This window comes from Dreissena polymorpha, chromosome 13, assembly GCF_020536995.1.
Source record: "Dreissena polymorpha isolate Duluth1 chromosome 13, UMN_Dpol_1.0, whole genome shotgun sequence".
NCBI classification, from domain to species: Eukaryota; Metazoa; Mollusca; class Bivalvia; order Myida; family Dreissenidae; genus Dreissena; species Dreissena polymorpha.
The window spans coordinates 15,863,627-15,883,631 of record NC_068367.1 but is presented as its reverse complement, the minus strand read 5'-3'; positions in this window follow the sequence as shown (position 1 = coordinate 15,883,631).

The following is a 20,005-nucleotide window of genomic DNA, read 5'->3' as shown; positions in this document are numbered from 1 at the left end:
TACCTAAACAGTATTAAAAAAAAGCTCAGAAAAAAAGAGTCTTTTAAAGAACAAAGGGTGATAATTATGCATTAAAAGGTGGTGTGCAACGAAAGTTGGTGTGTTTTATTCGCTTATCTATATATACACTCACACCAAGTTTCATTGTAATGCACGAAAGCAGTTCCATAATATGCATCTGGACAGTTTTCTGGACGGATGGACAACGCCAAAACAATCTCATCCAGATAAAAGGACGGATGGACAACGCCATAACAATATCCTCCTCCAGATAAAATTATAAGAGAAGGAAGGACAGACAAGTCAGCGACTATATGCTGTCCCTTGTTGGAGCACAAAATCTCTAACCTGTAAGTACAAAGATGTATATATAATTTCTGGAAAAAAAGCTGTTCAGTTCAGGGGTTTAGCGTACGACCTTACATGAAGCATTTAAGAAACCTTGACCCTAGATGTAAATCGTGTTATTACAATATTATTTCGGATGCACCGTTCGGATTTTGGACTTCAATATTATATCCATTATATGTCCATTATTTGTTTTCTTTTAATCTACCTTTCTTCCGAAATACCATTACTTTCTTTATTGCAGTGTAAACAGTTAGCCCTTAAGAATTGCAATATAAATATAAGTTATCTAATTGTGATTGAACTTAAGCAGACGACGTGCCTATAGTAGCGATGTCATAAGCAAATAATAGTAAATCACAATATCACCTATACTCAAACCATAGTTAATATTATCTTGTAGGTTAAGTTCAAAGACTTCAACAAATAAAGGGAATAAAATCGGCGACATTACCTTGTCTTAGTCCAACCGCATGGCTTAAAATCTAAATAAGATAGATATGATTTAACACGTGACTTTACGTAAGCATACATTACCTTCATTATTCTGAGTAATCGTCTTGGTTAATCACCATTAAGTATGCAAGTAATTATTCCCTGACGATGAGTTAGAGACACAGTCCCGCTATCAAATGCATGCTTTAACGCTCTAAAAACAAAGGTACCTAGTTTTTAGTTTAGTTTAAACCTAATTATTTTAGCTCGATTGCATAGAAAGTAATTCCTACTTATTAGAAATGCTCTCGAGTCCGTTTCCTGGGCCTAGAACCAGTACTTGGTGTCTATATGGGAGATCGAAAGAACGCTCCCACAGCGGGGATCGAACCCGTGACCTCCCGGTCGCTAGGCGGACACCATATCCATTACACCACGGCGACCTTTTTGCCAAAAGACTTTGAAAAAAAAAATAATGCTAAAACCCGACTACACAGGGTTTGTGTTATTCGCCATGTTTTTTAAGACATAAGAGACTTCACTAAGTGTTATTTGTCCCTCTAATTGTTTTGACTCTAAGTTCGATAGTTTAGGCATAGTAATATCCACTATAAAAATATTAAGATCATTATCATCGGCACTGTCGTTATTTTGATACATGTTTTAAATATAACAAAGCGGTTTCATTAACGATATCATCCTGCTTATCTAAAACAAGTCCGCCATCAGTTGTTGCAATATTCCAACGAGTTCTGTTTGGTTGCTTTTAGGTATAGGAACCAATCAAAGCATTTATCGGGTAACCCGAGATTTTGTTCATTATATTGTCTTCAGGCGTCGATTTCTTATTTACAACAGCGACACCTAAACTCACGGAAACGACACCTGGGATTGACATTTCATGCTGAAATACCATGTGGATGATCATAAGTGTCAAACTATTTGTCAAACAGTAACCTAAATAAATATCTGTGTCGTAAGGTATTTAAAGTTTAAAAAAAGAAAATAAATAGTTGTGGAACTTTCAAAAGAAATTCATTCGAGAAAAAATTGAATGTATAACCCACCTGTGATCAATCGGATTTCCGTCTTCAACGCTTGTACCTGTTTCTCACGCGAGAAACATTGCTGGTCATGAAATATGTTTTCCTATTCACGGTACAGATATATATTTTTCGTTGCGTTGATTCACTTAAACTTTTGAATTCAGTTTTCATTGGGTGAGACATCTCTCAATATCTATCTCATAGGTTCATTAGCTGGTCAGAACGTTTGTCTCGTCAATTTAGCGAGACAACAAAAGAAAGCTATATAAATCAGCATTAAAACATAACGAATAAATTTAATGATAAGAATTAACTATTAAGCAACATTAACGCTATGATACTTGGCTTTGCTTGAAATTTACTTGATGATATATATTTTTTAGATAAAGATATCTTCCGAAGAGTACCACCGCTTGAATATTCTACTGCTCCTTGCACTGATTGCACACCTAAATCCATCGGCTCTAAGTTAACTGTATTGGGCACTGACATACGGAACAATATTTAAACGTGTTTATTCACGAGAATTATGTCGTTATATATTAAAAATAAAAACATTTGTATATATATAAGTACACCAGTGAATGAAAAAAAAACCATTTAAGTGTGTCGGAACATCAACTTGATCTGCCAGAAATATTTAATGCTCGCAGAACTCCACCAATTATGTTCACGTCCTGAAACTTTATCAAGCAGAATACAACCTGCGGCTATTTCTTCTCTTCGCTCTTGATGATATAGAATTTCCTTGCGGTCTTTTGCCTTTTTTCATACAACATATCAAGCAAATCTAGTGCGTGTGAATGCTTTCTATTATCAAGGGCTTAAAACATTTATGATTTCTCTGTATTCAGGGCCATAATTGAACACAATCACTTGTATAAGATTTATTACAAACATTAATTCTGAAAATAGTTGTTATTAATTATTTGAAATACAGAGTATATCGCCTTCAAAATGCATATCACATATCACTATACATTTCCTTTTAACAGAATATTTGAATAAAAACTTCAAAAAGACAATTCAAAAGTCGGGCAGCGCATGAGAACGACGATGTTCTTCCGACCCTGCCCGAAGCTAATCTCGCGTTTGCTCGTAAATGTTCGGATAGCGTCACGGGAAATCCACATGGAATATATTGTGACACAAACAAATAAAAACGAGAATTGTGTTTCTCGTTAAATCTATGTTACCACACCACATCTAGCGTTGACATTTTGGCTATTGCTGTAAAGAACACTGACATTTTACGGGTTAACTTTATTTGACGAAATATTTTTCAAAATATTCGTTGATGTTTAGTGTTGATGTGGCTTTAATGTCGCCCATGTTATGAATATTTCATATTTGACAAAACCAAATAGTTGTCGGCAGTTTCAATTAATAAGTCATATGAACGATTTTTCATCTTAAACTATGGCATGTTTGTAAAAAAATTCATATTTTTTCCTTTCATGCAGATATCTATCTTCTCCCGATGTTATATTGATTATGAAATCGTGAAGAAAATACAAATATAATTGTTTAATACATGCCTCTATCGGCATTAAAACTCACGCTCTCATAAGTCACCTACATTACTTGGGAATTTACTACACTAGAGTACCGTTATCTTATTTATGAATGCGTATAGCGATTCGTTCCTTAAGATTTGTCCTCTACTAATAATTAAAAGAAATAAAGCGTCTTTTTAAACGAGAAATTCGTGTTAAGAAACGATGTAATAAATATTGACCGTAGAAATTTAAAGAAATCCAATGTTTACATGCACGATACATATTAAGATTATATGTTTTCTGTATACTCATTACTATATCTGTCTTCAAAAAACAAAGGAAGATTAATACCTATTACAATAAATGTGAATTAAACTTAAAACAAAACAATAAACATGAACAGACACACACGAGCAAACACACACGTACGCTCGAGAACACACGTACGCACGCACACCCTTTTATTAGGGTATTAATTCAGGAACCACTTACAGAAAAATAACTGTATAATTGCATAAATTTATTTCTCCATTCATTTCTCCGATTCACTTTATGTATTTGCAAATAAGCTTAGTAAAGTTTAATCACCAAATTATTAAACAACGCCCTCAGCCCCACCTTGTTTCTAGTCTTCATCAGCGGCATCTACGAAGCCGATTAAAAAAGATGAGACACATCGATTAAGGTCTTTCTGTTATACTGAAAGTTTTGGACGACTGATATCGGTGGTTATTTTGTCATATTTGATCTTCTTTTTAAACAATAGTAAAGCACATTAGACGTGTTATTGCAAAACGTGAACATTGGATTGTTCTTCGAATTGTGGTAACAGTTTTATCCAGCAATCTATTGGGTATTGAATAACTAAATATATCATCAAATGGTCTTTCTGATAGCATGCTTCTCAGAAAATATAACAACAAGCTTGTTTTGCTTTAAGTGATTTTAAATCGAAAAATGTGTTTGCAGATATAATTACAAAACATTTATTTATGTATGTATTTATTTATATTAATAAATGTACAGTGTGTTATTAAATAACAAAATCTGATTGCATACGGTTCGCTAAAAGTACATGTGTACAAATACATATTGAACAACAAAGATCGTTTTCAAATATTATTTTTATAATTATCTTGACTTTAATATATATTCTAAAGTTTATATTTTTATGTGTAGGATTTATATGTCGGAAATAAAAGCATAATGGAAGGCAACATCTCCCAGAAAAACATTACGGAATTGAATTTAGCATCTCTGGTCCCAGAGTGGACAAAAATAGCGCTTACAGCATTCTTCGGGATCGCCTTTGTGCTAGGCATTCCTGGAAACTCCTTTGTGATCTTCCTGCACGTTAGACTTCAAAGACAGAGTTTTACTGATTGGATGGTTTTCTACCTCGCAGTGTGTGACGTGGTTTATCTTGTCGTCTGCGCGCCGTTTTTTATATTACTTCACTTCGACGTTTGGACACTATTCACCCCAAATTGGCTTTGCAGATTGAACTATTTTGTTTTGTTTGCTACGTGTCACACATCGGGTGTAGTCATATCATGCTTGGCTGTATACCGTTTCAAAGCAACGTTAGCTCAAACATTTGTGGAAAAAGACGCCTCGACAAAAGGAAAACTCATGGGATTAGGCATTACAATTATTTGTTTGCTATCAGTCCCGCAACTTTTTACTGTACATAACAACGCAAATGGATATTGTGTAATCAACTACTCGAATAAAAGTATTCTGATAACAACATTCGCATTGTCAACTGTGCTGTCAGTCACTTTTTGTACTGTGACATGCGTGTTTTATACTCGAGTAGCAATCTTTTTTCGTCGATGGCGAAGGGTAATACCAATGAATGGACTTACCGTCGCTACCACTCTTAGTGGAAATCGAGTGAACTCAAAAAAGACTACACTTTTGATGTCGATCGTAGCAATAGTGTATGTGTGTTCAACATTATTGCCAATGATAGCAGGCTTACTTGTTTCAGGTCTCAGGGTAAGAACGACTGCGACTTTCTTTCTTTCCAGACTTTTCTTCTTGAATAACTTTGCAAATCCAATACTGTATTTCTGTTTATCACCATCATTTCGAACAGCTGTGTTAAATACTATACTATGCCGAACAAACAGACCCCAACTGACGGGTGCACGTGAGCAACATCGAAACCAAATTAATACACCTGTATAACGTCATGTGTAGACATAATACTAGTAGTTGGTTTTAATTCTTAACCATTTTGCAGTGCTTATTGTATGCTAGTTTATGCAATTTACAGGCGTTTTTCGAACACATTAATTGCTAAACTGAAATTATATTCGCATTTCCTTAGATAACACGTAAGGATATTGCTTTAATTAATGCAATAAATTTCTTAAATCGTTTGCTTTTTGGCGTCTAAGTCGTTTAAAATGTTAAGTCCAAAAGAAGAACAGTTTGCTAAAATTACTTATATTTTACACAGGATTTTACATGGAAAATTTGGTTTAACATTTTGCTTAATTAGTTATTTAGCTAAGAATTTTCATAGAAGCTTGGTGAATACCGACCCAGGTATCAAATACCCCTGTTAAATCTCGCGAACAACCGGAAAAAGGCGACTAAATTGATATGGCAGCACGAAACTGTGAAGTATAAAATTTGTGTCGGTGTGGTTTGTGTGCTTGAAGTGTTTTCTGAAGTATTGATAACTCCGCAGATTTGCGCGTTAAGTGAACTCATATACATCAATGGTTTTATAAACTCGAAACTAACCTTTATGGATGATGTATGAATCGTTACTTTAAATATATGGTAAAGTTGGAATTGTGTTGAATAGAGATAAAAAAAATACCAATGCAAGTTTGACTTGATGGAAGTGTTTCATCTGATGTTAAATCTGTAATTGCCAGGTGGCAGAGGAATTTTTGTAATTTATTGAATTCTAACAGTGCTTGTAACATGAATGATAATGTAAAACGTTGTAGTGACGATATTGTTTAGCATAATGATCTTGATGAAAATCTTGATATTCTAGAAATTGTTAAAGCAGTTTAGGTGGCTAGACAAGGAAAGGCCTCGGGAATAGACATGATTCTGTCAGAGGTTTTAAAAAACGATGCTTCACTACTGATGCTGCATAGTTTATTCAAGGTATGCTTCCAAACTGGAAAGATTCCTTCATCATGGTTTAAAACTATATTCCATCCTATACCCAAGTCGGGTTTGTTATATATCCAACAGATGCATTGTCATATAGAGGAATATCATTAGCACCAGTCATGAATAAGATGTATACATCTATCCTTAATGAACGGATTGTAAAGTGGACATATAGCAATAATCTGATTGACGAAGAACAAAATGGTTTTCGCAAAAAGCGTAGCACCATTGATCATTTATCTGGCATGACCAGCATAATTGAATCTCGTAGAAAGAATAGGTTGTCTACATTTTGCGCTTTTATAGACTGTCGTTAGGCATTCGATTCAAGAAATAGTCTTCTTTGCAATATATTAGCCACTTCTGGCATGTCTACCAAAATGCTCTCAGCAGTCAGGTCATTGTACCACAATGTTACATCTTGTGTTAGAATAAATAGTTATCTAACCGAGTGTTTCTATGTAAATTCTGGTGTACGCCAGGGCTGTTCTTTGTCTACGATTTTATTTAATGTGTATATCAATGACATGGCTGTAAGAGTTAAGAGCTTAAATAAGGGTATAACTATTGGCAATTAAAAAAAATATGCACCCATCTCTATGCGGATCATATTGTGATTGTTGCTGAAAATGAAAATGATTTGCAACTCGTGTTAAATGAACTCTATAACTGGTGTAACACCAATGATAAGAGTGTTAATTCAGATAAAAGTAATGTTATACACTTTAGTAAATGTAATCACTGGTATCGTTGTTTAACATATAGCAATAGAAGAACAAATAAAATGATAGTTTACTGGGCTCTTGATAAAGGCAGCCACAGCTGCAAAAAATCCCCATTTGTATCACCCGCCATAGGCGGAGGGATATTGTTTGGGCGTTGTCCGTCCGTCCGTCCGTCTTTCCGTCCGTCCGTCCGGAGCCATATCTTTGAAGTGGTGGATTTCATTGAAACTTGGTATGAGTATATATATGGATAAGAGGATGATGCACGCCAAATAGCATGGTACAACATTTGTTTAAAACGGAGTAATGGCCCTTTGTATCTTGAAAAAATGCTTTTTTGAGTGTCAAATATAACACTTTTGTGTCCAGAAGCATATTGGCGGGGGATATCAATTCAACGACTTTGCTTGTTTGTCTGTGAATTCATGATTAAATATCATTTAAACCAATATACTCATTTACCGTTCTCTATAAATAGAAATCAATGTTAGAAGATATATCCTCAGCTATTATAGATAAACATCTCGGTATATGGAAAACTAGCCTTATTAGGGTAAACAGTCTACATTGACAAGGCAGAAATAAGTTTTAACCTATATAACTTTAAAAAATGAATATGTTGTAAAACAAATATTGTACATTGAATATGTCATTTACACATAGATCTGCAACTGGACGTTATGAAAATTTAGCAGAACAGGATAGATTATGTCTATTATGCTTATCTAATGTAGAATCTGAACCACATGTTTTGTCAGAATGTCATATTTATGAATATGATAGAAACATATTAAATAATAAAAACAAGCTTTAATTTCTCAATTTTGTGTGAAGAAGATATAATTAAGTTTTTGTTCATCCGTCCAGATATGATACAAACTTTGACCAAAGCCTGCTCTAACATACTGAACATAAGAAATAATACTCTGTATAATAGATCTTTTTACTGAATCACATATTTTAATCTGTATGCTGTTTCTATAATAATGATAAGTTTTATGATATATCTGAAAATGTCTGCTAATCTATACTGTTTTTATCTGATTAGGGAGAATGAAAGATTATATTTATTTTACATGGAACATAACAATTAAAAAAACTTAAATAGATACATTTTAGTTTGATAAGTGTACTTTATTATGTTATGTTGTATTTTATGTCAGTTTTTGAGATTGTGATACTGAAAGTCTCTTATAATTCGCTTAGAAAGGCCTCATTCATACATGTTATGCATCATTTATTGTAATAATTGTTATGATGAAAAGCGGATGAGACTTAAATAATACTAATATGATATATTAGTTTCCGCACCAAAAAATGACTTTTTAGAACGACACTTCATATACAATTTTTTAACCGTTTACATATTTCTTTATTATCATTCATGCACATTCGCAAACATCACCACGAGCTCGTTTTCACAAACACAGCTCACTCTGCGCTTTTGTCTAAAATAATTTGATCGCTGAACAAGTGATAACCAAAAGCTATGATCTGCCAATATTGTAAGCTAATTAAAGCATGAATGCCGTGAAATAAGTGAATTTAATATGAAGTTGTTTGTTCTTTACCCAGAAGTAAGTTTGAACAACGGGTATTACCTTATGAAACTCACTCTGATGAAAGTTACCAATTTAACGACCCTTTCATTCACATTCCAACAGGTGGGGAATTAAAATGGTTCGCTACTCTGAATAGAAGTGAATAATCCATCAGGGCACATATTCTTTTTATGTAAGCTTGTACAGTTAAACCCCTTGGCTGCTTTCCCATTCCTTTATTTCGAAGGGAGTTGGTGTAAAGAAACTAGCCAACGCTTAAGCAAGTCGTCTTGTTTAACTTGACACTCACGCAGAAAAGTTAATATATAAACAAAAGTCCTTAATTACACAACGCATAGTGAGCATTCATTGTTTGGTGATTCTGCATTTATATACGATGTTTTTAATGAACTTTTATATTGTTTTAGTTAATATAATAAAAGAGATTTTGTTTGATGTTAAACTTAGAAAACATGGTAATGATACATTTCGAGAACAAAATGGAAAGAATTATAAAAAGTACAATAAAACATTGGAACTGTAGAAATATAACAACGTTTGGAAAGATAACTATTGCCAAATCATTGCTTCTATATTTACTTACTCACTTATTTGTATCGCTAGCCACTCCAAGAATAGACACTATGAAAACAATTAATCAACAATTGTATGACTTCATTTTGGCATTACCAAGCAAAATAAAAGCTAGTGTAATTGTTAAGAAATACAACAAAGGTGAGATTGATAATGATAGATATATATGATTTTGAAAAAGACATGAAAATAGCATGGCTTAAAAGATTTTTTCAGGCGAGGGAAATTGTTATATCTCACCTCCTACAACAATGACCTAATCCGATTGGCTTAGAGCGGTCACGTGCCCATGGAGTATTTTCCATACACTTCGAGTAATTTCCATACTACCCGAGTAATCGAGTAGTCGGTTGAGATATAATCGTTACACCGTTAGTAGCTGACGGTGTATGGGATATACACCCTCTGTAATTAAATACCATACTCGAGCTTCGCTCTCGTATGGTATGAAATTTCTGAGGGTGTATATCCCATACACCGTCAGTTACTAACGGTGTAACTAATAATACACTAGTTAAATCGATAATGGGTTTCAAAACTATGTTAAATACTGGAAAAATGTATGTACTGTTCATATTCCCAAGAAATTGTAAAATTTGTTGTTGAGACTATTCATAGAAGAATACCAAGCTTAACTTTTGATACTGCATGTCAAGATCTAATGAATGAGTTAAACATTGTGTGTCTAGAAATTAAACGGTATATTTTTTATTGTCAGAAGAAAAACAGAATTCCCTCAACTTTCGGACTTGTAGATAGCATGAAGCATAATTTTGAAATATATAAAACCATACTTAAAACAGATGATGAATTACGAGCCTGGTCCCTTATAAAAATATTTGTAGACATCTCCCATAATGACAACTCTTACAATACATAACACATGATTTAGATACTATATATTTTTTAAATCGCCAAATATTTTATGAAGACTGAACTTTTAATGTATTTTACATTATGCAATAAAGCACATAAGTTACCTTTCGAATTTGTAATATATTACAGACAAAAAATATACATACCTACAACAAAAGTCTTATAATATGTATACGCAAATTCGTTGCTATAGTGCTATAAATATTAAACCGTATTAATTGTTAAATGAATGTATGTTTCATAACTTCATGTATGCTGTACTCAAATAGCTGTACTTAAATATTCTGTAAATAACATGTTTGCATGAATGGATGTTGTATCTTACGGAAAGAATAGTTTATGTACCCCTCTAATATTTATTATATGTGCTTGTATTTATGTATGTCTGTAATATCTTACGAAGAAAATAAAAAAAATTGTTACGGATTTTAAAAGGGAAAATGTTGGACTTAAATGTATCACAAATTTCTATTTTTGACCTTGATTTTTGTTTTATATGTATGGTTGTATATTCATATTGACTTGACTGCATTCACCGTCTGATATTATAATTTATTTCTTATGACCATTAGTCCCATACCAATTAAAAACTAGATTTACCTGTCATCACCTTGAAATATAAATGTTGGATTCCCTTTTTCTATTACAATGTTGTATATATTATAAGCCTGATGTTTTTAAATGTATTAAAAATGAAAAATAAATCAATATGAGTTTAATGTGTCACTGACTTTTTAACTACTTAATTGTTTGTACAACTAATTGAATCTTAATCAGACTGCTATCTTACCACGTTGATCTTTGTCTTATTTAATTTTTATTTGAGAATTAAGATGTTTACCAGACAGTAAAATCATTTTAATCCTGATAGTATAATGTAATTTTAATAACCTTATCGCTAATACTTTTCATTCCTGCTTTACAACTGCGAAAACATTGGAACGGATGTTTTAATAAATAACTTCATTTGTTTGATTTTTTATTCATATCATCGAAAATTTGTTGCTTCCTAGGTCTGATGCCTTTCTATAATATTTATATATTATTACTTAGTTGTTGTTATTTTGAACTATTGTTTTGTTAAATTATTATTTGTGAGCTTCAAGCTGACCTGTTTTCTAAATATTTGTATCTAGTGTTATGTGACCTGTGAGCCATAATAAAGCATTGTTCCGTTCTTTTCTTTTCATAGTATATAATCCTATGAGAGATATTGCCTTTGTTGACAACACTGTCTGTTCAGTGCAGTTGCATTCAACTTTAATCTTCCACAATCATCGACAAAGCCCTTTGCACATTTATCCCAACACACGAATACTACTTTCGCGGCTATTTGCATTGGATATTTGTATTACTACTCAAGTTATTTAAATGAACAATATTGTATACACGTGTCAGTATATTCTCCACACACTTCTAAGCAAACTACGTTCACATTGCGTGGGGAAGGAATGTAAAAAGTAGTAAATCATGATTATGGTATTTTATTTATAATAATACTAATACATCTTCTACTACTTATAATATAAATAATAATTATAATATAAATAATTATAATAATATCTAATAATAGCAATAGTACTACTACTAATAATAATAAGTATTATTATTATTGTTTTTATTATTATTATTATTACATTAAACACATTTCTAAGAAAGTTGTAATGAAATATCTTGTATCCAGTTTTTTAAGTATTTGCATTGGGACATTGTCTTGAAATGTAAAAAAATATGTTATGTTCATTAATTCGGCTTTACTTACGTATAAAGTCTCGTACATTTCGTATATGTAGGTAAATACTTTGTTATATTTGTCAACAAAATCTCACACACATGTCACAAATCTAGAATGGCTTATTAAAGACTAAATAAGCGAGGTCATTTTTCGGACTGGATTACTAAAACTTATATTACGATGCATTGGTTGCTTTTGCCTGTTTAATAAGAATATTTTTAACAGCATGCGTTTCATACGATGATAATAAGTCATCCACAGACAATATGTCTATTGATATTAATGGGTCTCTTTTACGAAATCATCTGCGTAATTGTGTATTGTATTATTCCAAATTGATATCAACGTGAAACTTTTTTGACAAGAAAGCAAATAAAACAAAAATAGTATTCAAAAGTAATTTAATATCAGCACGTATAAATGTATAATGCAGTACGGAAATGGCCTTTTTTCTTTAAACAGAAGCGGTTCTTTATGATATGAGTAATGTCCGCTGCACCTGGGAATGTCTTTGAAATAAATGGTGTCCTTTAAACGCCTTAATGTGCATAATTAAGTATGTTATTTTTTCAAAATGCTCTGAGAAAAAAGCAAATGGAGGTATCAGGTGGTCGCATTGATAAAGTACCGTTTTCAAACATGGGTTTGGAGTAGTAAATGACTTTGCGAGGAAATCTATTAATAAAAGGAAAATGATGGAAGGTTATTATTTGAAATAAAAAAAAACGATTTTAATTTATTGCAAATACTTTGGCATTTTTTCAGAGCTAACACTTAAGAAGAAATATGTCAAAACTTAAAAATGTATATTTAAAAGAAAAACGAATACCCATCCACAATTCCAGTTTGGATAGATTTCGCTGTATTGCAGTGCTTTCTTAAAATGCAAATTAGAGTCACGAGTTACTAATTAGACATGTATGGTAGACGTCCGCATTGCACAGAGAAATGGGGGCTTAAGCCGCTTTTAGAATTCTGATCATGTAGTGACATCTCAAAAACTAAAAATTATGTGCTCACTTTCCTTAAACCATATGTATTGACTACGTTCTAAGACACTTAAAGAAGTGAGTAGAATGCATCACTCATTCTCACACAACCTAGACAACTATTGTCGCCGATACTCAAATTGCAATAACTGAATTACCGGAACTACTTATAGGATATATACATCTCTTCTATCTAATTCAAGTAAAATTATGTACCTATTTATACATGTAGGGTTTGATAAGTTTCCGTTTGTTACACGTGTCAATGGTGTGGCTTTGATAGCACATGGCTATGGATGTCGCTCGGCCATGTGAGACTATTAAACTATTACCAAACTGCTCTTAAACGCACCAATAACCACAAATGAATATTTTAAAAGTCGGCACACGATACATAAAAAAGCAATTATCTAATATGTGTAGCTATTTTGATCAAAGTGACGTGCCGAACATTTTTCTCGTGATGGTTAGTCAATATCAACTGTATAAACACATGAGCAAAAGCCCTATAGGTATTTATTACATTGTAAAAAGTATAGCAGTGCTTCGATTTTCTTACATGACGTGGAAGTGCAATTATAAAGTGTCAACTTTTCAGGCATGTGCAACTTTGTCCCGTCCATAAAAGTAACTTGGCTTGTTCATTATCCTTTCATAAACTGATTTGATTGTACGCGTGAACCCTACGGATAAATGATTTAAAGATGGATTGATGCTACATTGATCGGTTGAATCTATTGAATCAAAATGTTATTGTAACGCTTTCTTATCCAGTCGGAATAATTCAAAAACATGGTAATGTACTGCTTTTTGACGATGCTGCGATGCAGCTCGTCTTAGTTATCATACCATGAAAACATTCTTCACAATGGCGACCTATGTAAAAGACCGAGTCAGTCCGATTGAGATAGCTCGATTTTTCTAATCGGCTTACCTCGCTGATTATCATTGATAAAGGTAAAGGAAGAGCAGCTATAAATATGCTACAGCATATTCTAGGAAAAAGATTTAATAATAGTTTGAAAACGTTAATTTTAGATCAGTTATATTCAATCCATTATATGTTTATAGATCAATGAAACAACTATGCATTTTCTGTATTTTATTTGACATTTGTCGTGATTATGTAAATAAATTGCAAATGAAAATGTGTATAACTAACGTTTAAAGCGATCATGAGTGTAAAGAAAACGAATTATTTCGAACCTGCCATTTGTAAACGGTATAGCGAGTATGGTATATAAACAGCAAAATAGCAGTACGACATATATGAAACTCGCTCTCATGCGTGCTTTCTCATTTTGCATATTTAATAAACTTTTCAAACAGAAATTACAGAGCCACATCAGTGCACATACTATGTTTGATAATTCATTCGTTTGTTGGATAATGTTTGCTGTTTTAAACACATATTAGGTCATATCGCGGAGATTTAGTTAACCTTACCATGCGTTCATGGGCGAACTCACGTATGCAAGTGCTCTTACGACTATGTGCTCATACCTTCTTTCGGGAATCATCATGAAATGATTGCCGCACTTAACAAACAAACATGCCTGAGCTTATTGAATTAGAGAAAAAAACAATAATCAAAAGAGAAAAAGTATATGTTCATGCACATGGGCATGTGAAATCACGTACGTCCGTACACATAGCATCATTAACTTAGGAAAGGATACAACGAAATATAAAGGTTGGTATGATATACATGTGAACTTAAAGAGCATGGTGTAGTTAAAGAGCATGTCGAGTTTTGAATATATCTGCTACGTAACGTAATTTTATAATCCACAAACATTTTACTGTAACAGAGCGGTTTTTTTTAAGATAAGTGGTACAGAAAATACACGTCGAATATCTTTTTAAAGATATTTCTTGTTATATTTGATCAAGAATGTAACCCGCCTCCCAGTTTCGCTGAATGGATCAAGTTCCCCACGGAAACTACTTCCCCGTACCCCCAATTTTTTTTCGTACCCAAAATATTTCGTACCCAATTTTTGTCGTATTTTTTTCCTACTCAATTTTTGTTCGTATCCAAATTTTTTTTCGTACCCAATTTTTTTGGCATAATTTGTGTACCCAAGATTTGCGTACCCTTTTTTGTTTTTGTTTGCAAAGCGGTAGACTGAACAGTTGCGTATTAAATTTTATATAAAAACTGATTAATCGGCAGTTATAACCGCCCTTTGATTTTAAAAATGGTTAAATATGTCTTTGGAATGTTAATTTAAAGCATTACGGTGATACCTTATCCCTACCAGAAGAACTCAGAGCCTATTAAAGTTGTTTTGTAGCCGTAAAATACAATTACTAACTATAATTTAATATATCTTTTATTTTATGGAATGGCAAAGGCAAAGGCCGAATTAATGCGGAAATACATGGAGAGAAAAAAACAACTGTGTGTGTATGCGCAAACTCGGTTTACTTCATGATCACATTGAAGTTTTGGATGTTTAACACGGCCCCAGAAAACAAGGAATTCATGTGAGTGTTCATAACAGTGTCATTAACAATGGACATGGAAAATGCTAAATCATTTCCTGATCCAGATTCATCTCGGACGCTAGACTGGGATGAGGAAACTGGGTTGGGCGCTGGCAATTCAAGTAAAATTTGATTATGCACTGTGTTACACTCCAAATTTTGGATGTGTACATGGAGCTGATTGTTGTGTTGGATAGAAAATATACCTCACTTTCATTGGATTTAAGTTGTTAATAGCTGGTCTTGGATTGGATAGAAGTTGTGAACACAACCTGTGCTTTTCCTCAGACATAGCAGAATTATTCAAAACTGATTGAATGTTTGTGTGGCCGCTAACTGGCATAATGTCAGTTGGAGCAAATCCAGAGTCGCAAAGCTTTTGAACCAGATGTTTTTGTGTTGAATTATTTGTTAAGCATTTGTTTGGATCCAAGCCACTTTCAAAAGCTTTTCTTTTCAGAAAACCACCAATCTTCTTCTCTCCAAGGTTCATATTCATAAACCATGTACCTTCACTTTTTAATTGATGGCTCAGGATGTACGTGGTGCAATATAGAATGGGTCATATGCATGACAATAGTCGCTTGTTCGTTTGCGTGCCTATAGTTTGTAAGTTTTAAATGGGGCATCTTTCAGGGTCTTCCGGTGAAGAGAATATTTTTGGCATAACATCTCATTACATCATTCAGGTTACTGCCTGTTCTTGTTTTTGTTTGCCATTCTTGAAGCTCCATATATTGTCGGCCATCAGATGTTGTTTTAAGTTGAACGTCTCCCCATCTAAAGAAATATTGCAGCAAAACATGAGTGAATTATTATGTCCAATTTACTGTATTGCAAATATTTTGCAATAATAAAGGCCTATATGTAGCTTTAATTACTGAAGCTTTATGCTAAAAATAAGGATACTTTTAACACAAATTGAACTTTTATCTTTAACATTTAAATCTTAACATATAACACAATTGTATTTGTATTTATATTTGTATCAATATTTGGGGAATTTTGTTTTCAACTTCTCATTTTAATTAAAATTATTTCTTGCAACAAAAATTAGTGGAAAAAGCAACACAAATTTTTAGACATAGCTGCATTTATACAGCTAAATGTCTCTTATTTTAAAAGCAATATTATCTAACATGGTGACGCAATCTTGTACGGGAAAAATATTATAATTTTATGGCGATAAAAAAGCCGTCAATATTTGGCTAGCACAAAAGAGGCTCTTGTAGTTTAATTGGGAAAAAAACGCATCTGGTTTGACAGCTATTGAACTATGAGAAATTCTAAGTTCGAATCTCAGCAAGAGCATATTTATGCGTAGTTATTTGTGTTCATTAAAATGCTTGTTATAGATATAAGATAGTTTAACAAGTCGTTTATTAATTTGTTAAGCTTCCTCAAGTCGTATTTTTCCTTTGTTCCTCTGAGGCCAAACATTATGCAGTTGTATATCCAAACAGTGCTTAGAACTGCATTCGCTGAAGATTGTCACAGGATACCTTTCTGGTAAAGCATTTCAATTTCTAGGTCAGTTATTGGATTTTATTTGTAGGGTTTAACTTTGTTTCCTTTTCCTAAGCGTTTAAGGGATTTTTGCTTTGCAGTTAAAGCATCTCGGGTCAAGTGAAAGGCGTTGGATTTTTCAGAGAATATTCTTTGTGGGTATTTTTGTCTTTTTAATTTCCTGTCAATGCTAGAAATCATATTTATATGCTTGATTGCTCGTATTTCTGCCCATCAGGTTTTCTTACAGAAAGAATGAAGCTAGCTAGATATTCATCCAACAGATCAGGCTCAATTTCTGTAATTGGTCTTGATTCCTTATTGTAGGGATGAAAGAGGTTAACCGGTTAACCTACCGAAACGACCAGTTAACCGGTTACATTTTCGGCAAAAGGTTAACCTGGAAAAAAATATTTGATTATGTTTTTTTTTCATTGAATAACTTGTACGTTTTTACTTTTTTCGCGTGACATACTGCCAACTTGCGCTGGCGACTAGTTAAAACAACATGCCGCACCATCGACGGTAATAAATAACGTGTCAACAAACACAGCAATCAAGCAATACATCAATACCTTTATGATACAAATAGGGGGTATGTTTTGATAATTGGCACCAGTGTTTTGTTTGACTTTGACATTTGAGACAATGCAAGGCTTGTTTGATGTTTTGTTAACCAATATCCAACACTGATTGCTCGCGAAAATACCGTGTTTATAAGTAACAATTTCATCACGCATTGCATTCGTAGTTAAAACTTTGTCGAGTTAACGTCGTATTTGTTTATCAGAAATTATTATCATTATTGTAATTTACGTCACCAACGATGCCACCATTACCGTCCGAGGTATGGAAATACTTAAGAAAATCGACAGAAAAGATCAGTGCATCTTGTCTAATATGTAGTTCAACAATTCAACTGCATGGCGGCACCTCAAATCTGCGAAATCATATAAAATTTAAGCATCCGTCCGTTGACAACAACAAGTCCAGTCCGGATGTAGCAAGGCAACAGACGTTGCACCAGGTTTTTGGCACCCGACCTTCTTCGAGCTTTTTGCCTGCGAGAAACCGCTCAAACTTTGCTACATCTAAAATTATATTTTTTCAGAGTATTTCTGTTTTCTGAATTTTCAATGAACTGTTTAACGTCTTCAATCGACATGCTGTGAAATTCTGGATTTTGCTTTACTTCTGTAGATACTGAGGGTTTATGAATATCCTTTAAGTTTTCATTGTTAGATTGTTTTGTTGGTTCTCGTTCTGTGACTTGTTCTGTGACTTGTTGGTTTTGCTAATGTTCTGTGTCGCTACATGTAGGTTTGATTTCATCAAAAAGATCAGACTCATCATCAAAAAAATACTTAGTTCTTGCCAATCAACTTCAAAAATGCCTAAATTCTATCCTTTTTAAGGGGTTAATTTACTTAAATACAGTTAAATCCTATGTCAACTGGCAATGTAAATGTCCAGCAGACGATGTTTACAGTGGTTACAGCGATCATAGTGCTTAAGCGCTTGATAAACAGTAGGTTACAGCTAGTACTATTGAACACAATTTTTTGCTTTTTGAATGTTTTATTTACAAACTCTCGGTCAACAAAAATCAAATCCACCTAAAATAAAACAATATATACATGTTTAAACAAACAATACTTTACATGTATTTGGTATTTCATTAATAGAAAAAAGTAGTCCTTCATCGGAGAGCGACTGACGGCTATTCGAGGTCACGTGGTCAACTAGTCTAATAACTTTTGGGTTATTAGGTTACCTGGTTATCAGGCTGATTTAAAGGCGTGTGACAGGATAATTAGAAATCAAAGAATCACCCTGGAATAAACATGACCTACTGTCCAACGAACACCGGACATCATGAGAATGATCGTCGTAATAGTGGATAACCATCAAATAAATTACAACTTCTAAACATTGAAAAACATTAACTTTCCAGCACTTCTTGGAGGTTTTTCGTTAAAGGCACGATACTGTAAAGAGGATTGATACTATGCGAGTAAAGGATAGGCATGATTGTTGGTAACCAAAATGGAATAGGAAGCAAAACATTTATGTCTCAATCGTTGTCCTGAAATTAAAATATATATATAATGAAATGTGTATAATGCAAATAAGTTATTTCATCCCACCCATTAATCAAGTCAAAATCAATATAATTTCGGTAAAATATCCATCAGTTTCTGATACAAAAACATTTGTGATACATACTCAATTCGCCGAAGTTGACTATTTTCGTTATTTCATCAGAAGAATGAATGTTTACAGGCTGATGTTCTAGGTTAAGACGTTTACAACGTATTTTATAAGGCAGACCTTAACTGAGTGTATATCCAACTGTGTATTCGTCATTAGAAATTTAGTATTTTCAGTTTAGTGCAGGTGTATTCTCCGAAACAAATCGTGATGCCGACTTTACTATTGATTGTATGATTTTTATTTAATAAACATTAATCATCTGCTTATTGTATGATGTTTATATAATACACTATATTCGTGTGCATCCGTACAATTTTCACGAGTTCCATTGTGTTTTTAAATTGTGATTGATATCTAATAAAGCCCTATAAATATGCACCCAGTTGACATTCACATATGTTTATACGGTATATGCATTATTTAAAGATATTATATAACTAATGCATCCCTTTCGATCTGCGTTGAGCGAACAAATATAGAGTTCTTATATGGGGTTTATTGCATTAAATGCGATATGAACACCCAATCATCTACGTCTAACAATCTTAGAAGATTCGTATATGGGGTTTATTTCAACGTTAAGCAAATGCAGCCCTCTCAATCTGCATGTGTTCCGACAGGCTTGACAGTATGTTTTTAGCTTAGATTAGCGTGTGCTTATCAGCTATTATCACGAAATAAGTAATTTACTCCATGTCAACATTCATGGAGTTAACACATAGAGCATGCTAATTCGACTTGTATTGCAGTGAAGTGAACCCGTAATCATCTGCGTCCATAAAGTTTGAGCAGGCTTGGATGGGTAATTGCTGAAGCCCTATCAACCCGCATGCGTTCGATAACGTAACATGGCATTTCTCAGG